The sequence below is a fragment of the Cupressus sempervirens genome, chromosome 9, assembly GCF_028749045.1.
Source record: "Cupressus sempervirens isolate cs-2001-9-10 chromosome 9, ASM2874904v1, whole genome shotgun sequence".
Classification (NCBI taxonomy): domain Eukaryota; kingdom Viridiplantae; phylum Streptophyta; class Pinopsida; order Cupressales; family Cupressaceae; genus Cupressus; species Cupressus sempervirens.
The window spans coordinates 544,250,206-544,261,075 of record NC_143126.1 but is presented as its reverse complement, the minus strand read 5'-3'; the positions used below and the strand labels follow the sequence as shown (position 1 = coordinate 544,261,075).

The window sequence follows — 10,870 nt, the reverse complement described above, 5'->3', positions numbered from 1 at the left end:
TAGGAATGACTTACTCTTGAATGTTGAGTGTTAATGAATTATTCACGAATGTTGTGTGTTTATGAATTTTATGTGTTAATGAATGTTATCATGTGATTATAATGATTGAATGCTATATTTCATAAATGGATGAATTGAATGTTATTAAATGTTAATGGGGATGATGAGGACATTGATATTCCTCTTAGAAATTTTATGAAAAAAAGATACGGCAAGAAAGAAAAAAAGATATGATTATTCATGAATGACTTACTCTTGAATATTGTTAATGAATATTATTCATTAATATTGGGTGTTAATGAATATTGTGTTAATGAATTATTCATGAATGTTGTGTGTTTATGAATTTTATGTGTTAATGAATGTTATCATGTGATTATAATGATTGAATGTTATATTTCAAAAATGGATGAATTGAATGTTATTAAATGTTAATAGGGAATTTAGAGTGATGTTAGGGGGGGGGGAGGGGCCAAATGAGCTTCCACCTTCACGTGGTTGGCCATGTTAAGTAGAGAATATTTAACTATTCTCGAAACCAAGTGAAGCTCAAACTTTAAAGATAAGCTTATAGTTAATAGTGACAACCAATTAGCAAGTCGAAATGAAGTTCTTTGTTACAGGTACCTTTTTAGTTTTTAAAGCACAATATCATGTTTTAATATTGTATAGTTTTTTTCTTAAGTTAAAGTATTCTTTTACTATAACAACATAATTTATGACCATTTTAGTAACTATTCTAACATCGCTTTATGACAAATCTTGTTTTGGCAAAGATGGTGATACGTGGTGTTGTCTATTCCTTGGGAGATTGGATTACACAGGTCTATATCTCAACATCAACATGACAAATGGTGTGAAATTGCACTTTCCTTAGTCATTGTTGCATACCTACCGCACTCTTTCATTTGAAAAATGAATAGAAATACCATATCTAGTAGCTTCTCTATGTTGTATTCATTTATTGGTAATGATTCAATGTCATGCCATTTGATGGTAGCTTCTAGAGTTTCATTTAGTTGTAAGGTGTGTCTTATCTTTTCAAGTTTGTATACTCCATTTGGTAGTTTGGTATTAATTGATTATGTTTGGGATCTTCTACCTTCACTGTAGTCTTCATCATCATCCAACTTGTTGTTTGGTATTTTCCATGTTATCCTCTATTTCCATGGTCTTCAGCATGGTTGTGTATTTTATCTATCTAGTTCAAAGACTTTATGTGCCTAAGGTGGAAGCCATTTAGAACTAACAGTTGGAGAGATCATGTTTCCCCTTGTAAAACTAGAAAATGTCATGAGTTTAAGGTCAAGAAGAAAGAAGTCGTAACATTTTGAGTAGCAAAATATGCTTAAAATTACATATTTAGTTGATTCTTTGGTGAAGTTTCTTATTTCAATTCAATTGATTTTGGTTGTCAACCAAATTCCTAACTCCAATGTATATTGTATTTTAGTGCTACATTTTCATAGGGATCTAAGTAAAATGATAATTGACTATTATTTATATTTGAGAATTTGTGTTCTGCCTTACTATGATCCTCTGATAATAGAGGACAAATCAATCTGAATTTGTTTCTCATGTCCCATGTTCGATGCTTCTTCTTGTGTAACTAACCACTTTTGATGTGGGTTATGAACTCTGATGCTAGTATGCTATTACACTGCCATTTATTATAGAGTAGATATAATAATTATCTCTAAATTTAATGTAAGGGTCTCTAAACATGAGTAAAGCAGTATTACATAATGTAGATCTGAACTCAAAATTCATGATGTTTTCCACTCTAGAGAAAGAGGGGAACTTAATATACTCGTAACACACCCCATCAGAAGAGATCCATTGGATGGTTTTTGTTGGGGTTTGACTCTCTTGGTGTAGCGCTAAGCTAGGCTTCCAGGTGCTAGGATATTTGCTCTTGTTGGTGGTTCTAGACCCACTGAATGCTCTAGATAATTGTCTATCAAATTTTGGTTGAAGGAGCTATGCTTGGGCTGTCAAGTCTTATGCAAAGTTTGTCCTATTTTGTGGTGATAACATGAACTTTTATCAGTGCAAAAGTATGGTCTATAAATTCTTAGAGTCTCTAGTGCCTCTAAGATTTACATCGTTGGGTGACTAATTCTTTGAAGTCCCTAATGTTTGGTGACATTGAGCTATACATATGTGAGTTATGTTTGGGTTTTCCTTCCTCATCTTCATTTCACTTTTGTGAGTTGTTTTGCCCGAGGCCATTGGAAATTCCCTTTGCTAGTTCCTAAAATTGGATGGATCTAGTACAATTTTGGGCTATTCTATGTTTGTATTCTAGTTGAAATAGAGATCTCTCCACTTCAATCATGGTTGATGAGAGGCCACAGGTGAAGCATTGAATATGAGGGTTTTCCATTTTGTTGTAGAGATTGCATCTCTATAGGATACATGCCTAATGATTGCCATTTTGTGTTGGATAGGTGCTGTCACTTGATGGAGGGCCGTGGAAAATGACCATTTGCAATTAGAGCTTCTGATTCTATTTTAGATTTACCTTTTAAGGACTTGTTTTCTAATGAAGAAGAAACTTGTTTTGATTATATTGATGCTTCTCATGCTGTTGGTTTGAGCTAAACTTCTATCGCTTCCATTCTTGTCACAATTTTGGATGTTAGACTATATTTTAGGTGCGATGCCTGCTAGCCTTGTGGCCTATATTGTCCTACATTGTCCCTTCAAAAATTAGCCATGATTGTCTCTTTGTTTTTGTCTATAATGGCATTTACCAATACTGCATTTCCTGGTTGGTTCATGAAAGCTTCAATGTCAGTAGGTGATGGCATAGCTTGCTCTGGGCTGAAGGATGGCTGAGTGCTCAAGGGGGGTGAGGCTGTTCAATCCAAATGATAGGGCTCCATTGTTTCTTTCTTCTTGGCTAAGTGAGTGACGGGTGGCATGAAAAATGCTCCTAGGGATGAGATGCAATAATGCTGATGGATGCAAAAGGGGGAAGGCTTTTCTGTGCAAATGATTTCCTAGGTTGAGGCAAAGCTATATGACAAAACCTAAGGAGGATTGGGTTGGGGATTCTAACTTCAAAGATATGTTGTCAAAGCACAAAAGGTCTGCTTTCCTATGTGCAAGCTTGGTGGTGATTGTGTCAACTTAAAGATAGACTGATGATCCTTTAGGAAGAACACGAGATTGACCACTTGCGAATTCCAACCTTTAGCTCAAGGTGATGAGGGATAACAAGTGACAAAGCTAGATTACCCTAGACAAAGCTCTGTCAAAGGGATAACCTTGGTGAGATTGGTGGATTTGGAAGATTTTAGGAATGGCAAACTTTTAGCAAGGTGACAACAATTTTGAAAGCTTAGATGTGCAGATTTTCGATTACTGGCTAGATGGTATGATTCTAAATGAGATGGATGAGCTAATAATGCTTAAGGGGATAACCTAAGATGGCTGGTTTTTCTACAAAGATGACTCTAAAGTGAAGCTTATCCAAGAAGATGTGGAGAAACAAGGGTGTCTAATCATAGAAATCATGCCTAGTTGGTAAGGCATAAGCAGGATTAACTCCTGGATGTTGGCTAAATTTGATGGTGCGCTCTAACCAGGCCTCTTGAAGTTCTTCATCGATAGCTTTGTCCTCTGCTTTGTGGAGTTTGGAAATTCGTGGGCTTGGTGTTATTTCTTTTCTCTTGGCTGAAAGTTCTTGGTATGCTAGAGATGGCTTGAGTTTGACCTTGTGAAACTTCTGTTTGGGTTTGGGTTGTTCCAACATAAATTCCTGAATTTGCTTGGCTTTGGGAAAAATCTTAGTTGTTTTGCTTCAACTTGTTCAACTTCCAAAATAGGCAGTGACTATGCTAAGTGTGCCCTAAACTAGGATTGACCAAGTTTGGCAAACATTCATTCAACAAGTAAAATAAAAACAAGCAATAGATAGGAACACCCAGATAGAAGTTTGTGGTTCTCAGAATGTGATACTTGCGCCAAGGAGTGTGTATGTTCTACAAATGTTTCGATCAGTCACTCCAAACACATTAACATCCTAGATGGTTTTCTACAAGGCAGACAATTGGTTTAGCTAGGGAGTCCTCGATATACGCAAGGTACGTGAGGCCCAAATCCGTAGATGAGACCAAAAGGATGTCACACAACCGAGAGGAGCGGTAATGCACTTCTCCTCTTTCACTTCTCAAGGGTATAAAGTTCCTTGAGGCTTAGCTCGAATGACAAAATCTTGATCCCAAGAGAGGTGTCTTTCGATTCACCTCCCGATTCTTATACTCCACCAGAATGCTGGAGTTGAGGTCGTCCAAGGGGTGATGAAATCCCCAAGCAGGCCTCCTAAAAAGAAACAAGGTTTTGGATTCTAATCTTATGCACCCAAGATGGCCTCAAAAGATGACAAGGGGAGAGAAGACTTGGATGACCTTGGGCTAAAAAACACGCTTGTTCTTTTACCAACTGACTCTTATGTGTGCTAATCTAGACTTTGCAAGCACTCATGTTTAAGAGACAATGTTCAATTCCAACTTGAAGCACCAACAAAAGTAAATCGATCGAAGAATGCAAACAATAAGAAGAGTTAGGGTCAACAAAAGCAAACTCGCGCGCCCGGAGGCCCTCCACGTCAAGTATCGATTAATTTTCTTTAAGGCATTCAAGATTGAGTGTGAGTTTGTTTTAAGCCCAAAACAAAAGTGTGTGAGATTCGATTTCAAGCACGCGCCCGGAGGCTCTCCACGTCAGTTGTTGTTCAATTTTAGTGCCCAAACTTGAAGTGTGATCGATTTAATCTAGAGTTTTTGTCATTTAAGAATTTTGATAAAGTTAAAGCAAACGTTCAAAGACCAAGTGAGTGAGTTAGATTGTGGAACATTTAACACCTTTTTCAAGTAGATCCATCCCCATAAATGGCGCTGAGATTGCAACCAATAGTTAATATTTGATGGGTGATTAGAAAAGAGGTGAGTCCAAGGAACTACTCAAATTGATTTTTGTAAATTTGTATTTTAACTTAACAAAGTTTCTTAAATGTCCAAAAATCAAACTTTACCTAGATTGCATGTGGAAAAGAGATTTGTTTTGTTCAATTTTAGAAGCTCCAAATGAAGTGTTTGATATTGCAATGGTTAATTGATCCTTGGCATTCAAGATTGGATTTGTTGTTTTAAGCATGCATTCCAAGGAAAGTTGATTTTAATCCATGGCATTCAAGAGTGTGTTTTGAACAACATTCATTCAATGGAAAATGTGTTTAACCATTCAAGTTCATTTTTTAGCAACATGCATTCAAAGACAAATGGTTAAGCATTCAAGTTCATTTTTTGTGGTTCCATATGTGCTCCAACCTGCAATGAGACAAAAAAAAGAAATTTAGTTAGTTAGCCAAAATCTTCAAAAATGAGAGCTTAACTATGGGAAAAAATTTTTTAACTTTTTTTGTTGTTTTTTCTACGCGTAAAAATGCTTAAACTGGTCTATCAAGCGAAGATGCCACAATACGGAGATGCTGAAATACAAAGACGCTAGTATTCGAAGACGAAAGAACAAATTTGCAGCACAAAACACAGGTGACAAGCAGAGACACCGATTTGCACAGATGCGGATTTTCGTAGATGACGATTTTCGCAGACGCGGATTTTCGCAGATGTCAATTTTTGCAGACACAGATTTTTGCAGACGTCGATTTGCGCAGACGTCGATTTTCGCAGACGCGGATTTTTGTAGATAGAACAGGTTGCAGACGCCAAAACTGCGTCAAAAAAGTTGAAAAATGCAATTTTTTTTTTTTAGATGGTATTTCTTCTTCCTAAGTGCATTCTTTAACCTACAAAAACAAGCAAAACACCCTCACAACACACTCAAACAACAACAAACATTAGATGGTTAGAAAAAATGACATATAGATGAAAATAGATGATTAAATGACCCATAGTGGGGTCCCACCGGGCGTGCCAAAATGTAGAACAAGATTTAGTATGCAAAGAACATTAACAAATAAAGTAAACATTCACAAATCAAAAAACTAAATTCACATATATGCTTAGACAAAGAAAGCAAACAAGAAGTGCAAACCTCACAAGAGAAAACACTCCATGCTTTCTTGATTCTGTAGATGTGTCCTTTTGCTGTGGATGTATTCTCAAGATGCTCAAAAGCTGCTTCAATGGAGATGGGTAATGGCAAATTGGTAGCTTTGTGAGCTCTCAATTTGGCATTATAAGGGTAAGATTGATGGCTTTGGTTCTCAAAATAGCATGGTAACTTTAGCTCAAAGATTGTTGATGAAATGGCTTGGGATGGGATTCAATTTATAGGCTAAGGGGTAGAGGGATGGAGGGCTTAGATGCAAGGATGGATGAAGGCTTAAGAAGGGCTAAGATGCACTCAAAGGGGAGCACATGGATTGTGCTTGTTTAGCACCAATGGGAAGGTGACACTTGTCACAAGGAGGATGAGTGTGAGAGGATAGGGTAAAGGGTTGGTTAAAGGCATGATGAGTGGGGTTGAGTATGTAAGAGGGATGTAAGAGGAATGAGTGTGGAAGAGGGAAGAGTGTGGAAGATGGGTGTAAGAGTCATGAGTGGGCTTGTAAGAGTCTTTTATGTTTTGTAAGAGCACTCATGACTTAGTGGTTGGGTTTTTTGAGGGGAGACTTTGGTTTGGATTAGGAAAGTCTTAAACTTGTTTAAGGAATGTGACAACATTAGGGGGTGGATTAGGCTTGGGTTTAGGATTAGATTAGGGATGTTAGAGATGTGCAAGTGGATGGCATTAATGAGGGTGGGTGAGTTAGTGGCTAAGCTTGGTTAGTATGGGTGGATGGGGTGGATTAGGCTAAATGGAGGATTAGAGATAGGATAGGGTTTTTGAATTTGAGGATTTCATTTATCAAATAGATTTATTTAATAAATGGGGATTTTTGGAATTAGATAGGAGAAAAGGATTTAATTGATAAATAATAGATTATTTGATTTATCAATTAGGACTATAGATGATTAATTAAATTAATCAACTAGGGATGGCAAAGGATTAATTAAATAAGAATTTAATTAATGATGCCTTTAGAGATGGCTAAATTAGGATTACTAAAATAGTGTAATCAAATTTAGGTGTCTACACTAATCATATATTATGCTACACTATTTCTACTTTGCATATAGTTTATCATCACTGTAGTAAACGAGAAAAAAATTAGAATGTTTAGTGTTGCTTGTGAAACAACTTGTATCATGTCCTAAGGTATATACAAAGCATATGTGATTGTTTGTTAGAAATAAATCCATTTATTTTAGTTCTTATGGCTTTTGTTTTATTTTGCAGGTTTGAAAGATTACAGTCGAATAGGGTTCAAGAATTTTGTATTACAAAAGCGTCTTATTTCTTTATTGATACAGATAGATTGAGGAGGTAAAAATTCAGTTTTGATGCATACCCATATGTAGGATGCAAACTTATTTTGATGTGACATTATGTGTGTTCTCTTTCACATTTTACTATCAATTTTCTATCCAATTTAATGACCCAAAACTACTGAGAAAAATTGTGAAGGTACTGATCATGCCATTTCTGTAGTGCTTATTGAGAGTAATCCAGTTTATATCAGCATTAGCTATAATCTCCCTGGCATTCCACACCATACATTCTATGATGAGCCTATTCCATTATGTCTCACTCCCAAGTGGGCTTTTTTCTTCCTTTTAGGTAAATTAGTTTCTTCTACATGGACTTTTTGTTTTGATTCTACTTTTTTTAGCATCATTATTTAGAATCTCACTCTTTGATCCATCATCAGAATCTAAGAACATAAAAATATGTAAAATGTATTTTTGTAGTTGCAGATTGCAAGTTTTTTCTCATATTACATATTTTGTATGCTCAGACAATGGATCATAGTATGATCTAAACCATTGATATTAAAAAATATAAAATACATACACAATCAAAATCGAAAAGCCATACGTAATATTCAAATAGACTGTGGAAATTTGATTAGTTTGGAATTAGTTTTAATTTTTGTACTTGTACAATGTCCTACATGTCTAAGTATTAAATGTGTGAGTTGTTCATGTTGTGGATCTCGGTCTCTTGTTTTCGACTAAAAATTTTCTTTTGAGGGGTGATCAAGATTTTTTAGTCTTTGGCCTCCTGTCTTTTTTGTATTTTCAAGATCTTAATGTTTGTAGGTTTACTTTGGTTTGGTTGATCAGCATTTTCATTTGTAGAATCAATGAAACACATTTGAGGGTTTTTTCATTCATATTATTTTAAATGTTGTCAGATTAGTTTTCTCATTATACTATATTCAACTCTTCCTTAGTTGATCTAGTGTATATCTTTTAGCATGCAAGGTTCACCACACACACTATTACCAATACTTTGTTTGACAGTAGTAAGGTTTAAATTATCATTCAAGACATTGGGTCAATGTGTAAACTTTATTTCCTTTTCATTGTTTCTTAATGTGTGTGTACCCTTTGCAAAATGAATTTAGAAGTGTGCTTTTTGTTTTGTTTCACCATGACATGTTCTTATAGTTTTCCAACGTTTGAAAGGTCTTGGTGGGTCACAAAATCCATTAATTAAATCAAAAGAAAGGTTTGTATGTCATGAAACTTTTGCATTGCTCATTGCATTTGAAGCCACTTGTAACTTGTTTTTTTAATAGTTTTTTTGGCTAGCATGAACTATAGGCTAAGCAATCCAAGAAGTTTGGAAGTAGCTATGGAAACAACTATAGAGTTCCTAAATGCAACAGTTAAGAAAGTGTTGGTTAGGGGTCCAAAGATAAGGGTTGTTAAGGCAAAAGATGCATTTATGGAATTGAAAAATGCTTCAAGTTATGTTGTGGCCACAATGCCATCGACTAAGGGTAAAGTTTCAGAGACTCTTCCACATTTCATAAGAACTTACTGGGGTGTAGTCAATACTGCATTCTGTGCTGAAATAATTGAGTCTGTAGATGCTTACTTATTTGTAGGGCCCATTTTTAATGAATATAGCTCAATGGGATATTCATTACTCTTGAAGAAGGAGAAAGCTATAATTGTGCAGCCTAATCTGGTAACTATCACAAATGGACCTACTTTTGGGTGTATATTAATGAAAGACTTCTTAGAAGCCATCGCAAAGAAGTTGAAGCACAATACAATGGCCTTCGATAATTATTAGCATATATTTGTGCCTCACAGTGTTCCCTTGAAAGGTGCTCCAAATGAGGCTCTTAGAGTCAAATTGTTATTCAAACACATCCAGGTAAAATTATTGAGAATCACTACATATCATAAAATGACTTATGGTTCGGTCGGTACTTCAATCCTTGGTTTTGTTATTGTTCCTATAGATTAATGAGTAAACACTTCTTATTTGTAGGCCATGCTATCAAATGAGACAGTTGTCATTGCAGAAACTGGTGACTCTTGGTTCAACTTCCACAAGCTTAAACTCCCAGAGAAATGCAGGTAATGCAAAATCTCTTGCAAAAGTTTATATAATTAAATTTCTAACTCATTTATTTTGATGATGGATCATAGTGTATGATTTAAAATGTTGATCTAACCAAGAAACTATTGAACAAAAAAAATTTGAACAACAAAGTTCATAAAATTATAATACATGATTTGTCTAACTGACTAGCTTGTTACCTGTAAGTCACAAATTTGCGCTGAAATAGTTCCTACAATTTATTGCAATTATTTATGCCCCTATTTGGAATTGGTTATCAGGTTTAGTTTGAAGAATCAGTAATTTGTGACATTATTTTTCTTAAGGCTTGTGTCAATGTTGAATGATTCATTATAATGTTGATTTTGTAGGTATGAGTTTCAGATGCAGTATGGATCAATTGGTTGGTCTGTTGGAGCTACACTAGGATATGCTCAAGCATTGTACAGGATGAGTTTAAGGCCCAATCCCATCACCTTGAGAGGATCATAAGGCTTGTATTCCATCTTCATTGATATTCCCCAAAACCATTTGTATCTCTACTAGCATACTTCCTTCATTGCAATAGTCTTTGAATATCCATTCATGCTATTACAATCAATGCTAGCAAAGCTTTAACACACAAATCCACTCAGAGTTTCAAAAGAGAACTAAGGTTAGATTGAAGGATGTGGAATTTCTTTCTCTCTCCAGACCATGTGGAAACAATTTTAGCAATTTTTCAGTACCACCTAGAATACTTAAATGATGCCCTAATTCTTTGTCATTTCTTATTCCACAAAGTGCACGTAACGTAGAACTTTGTATAACATAGTGCCCCTCATAACCAGTCTATGTTGCACTACTATTAACTATGTACATAATTCCTCCCTACTACCCTCAACCCTTAAGCATACTTGGATTTCTCAATGGTTGCATAGTACTTGCACTTAAATCAGTTTTATTGAGTTATTGACTACACATCTTTTCTTGTGTTTTTCTACAAACACAATATTTTAGAATAATTTCTAAATCCATTTGCAATCCCTGAATGATACATGATGTCCAAGTTTCAGCTATTTAATTGCAATTATTGAGTTTCTAAAGGATCCATGTAATTCATCATTTTATGAAAGGTTCAGTTAATTTACTAAATCTTTCTTTCTAGTTGCAAAAAAATGCAATAACTATATGCAAGAATAATGAACTGAAAAGTGATCCAAACTAAACTGAATCAAATATCAACACACCTAACAAGACAAATGACACACATTAGCACTAAATTTTTCATCCAGTAAAATAATAAAATAAACACAATTGCTATTAAAATCTTGTACTACCTTTTTATGTTTATCGCTTACCTATCTGCAACTCCACAATCGATATTGACAGTCTCTTGCCCTCACCGTGCAATTGAAGTACTTTAACTTTATTGATGCGGCTGAACTACGAGTGCCTT

General features: G+C 35.2%; 1 pseudogene; it reads left to right on the top strand.

Moving 5' to 3' along the window:
- The first annotated feature begins 5,494 nt into the window (after positions 1-5,494).
- LOC149539790 (pyruvate decarboxylase 1-like) lies at positions 5,495-9,924 on the top strand (annotated as a pseudogene).
- Positions 9,925-10,870: the final 946 nt, after the last annotated feature.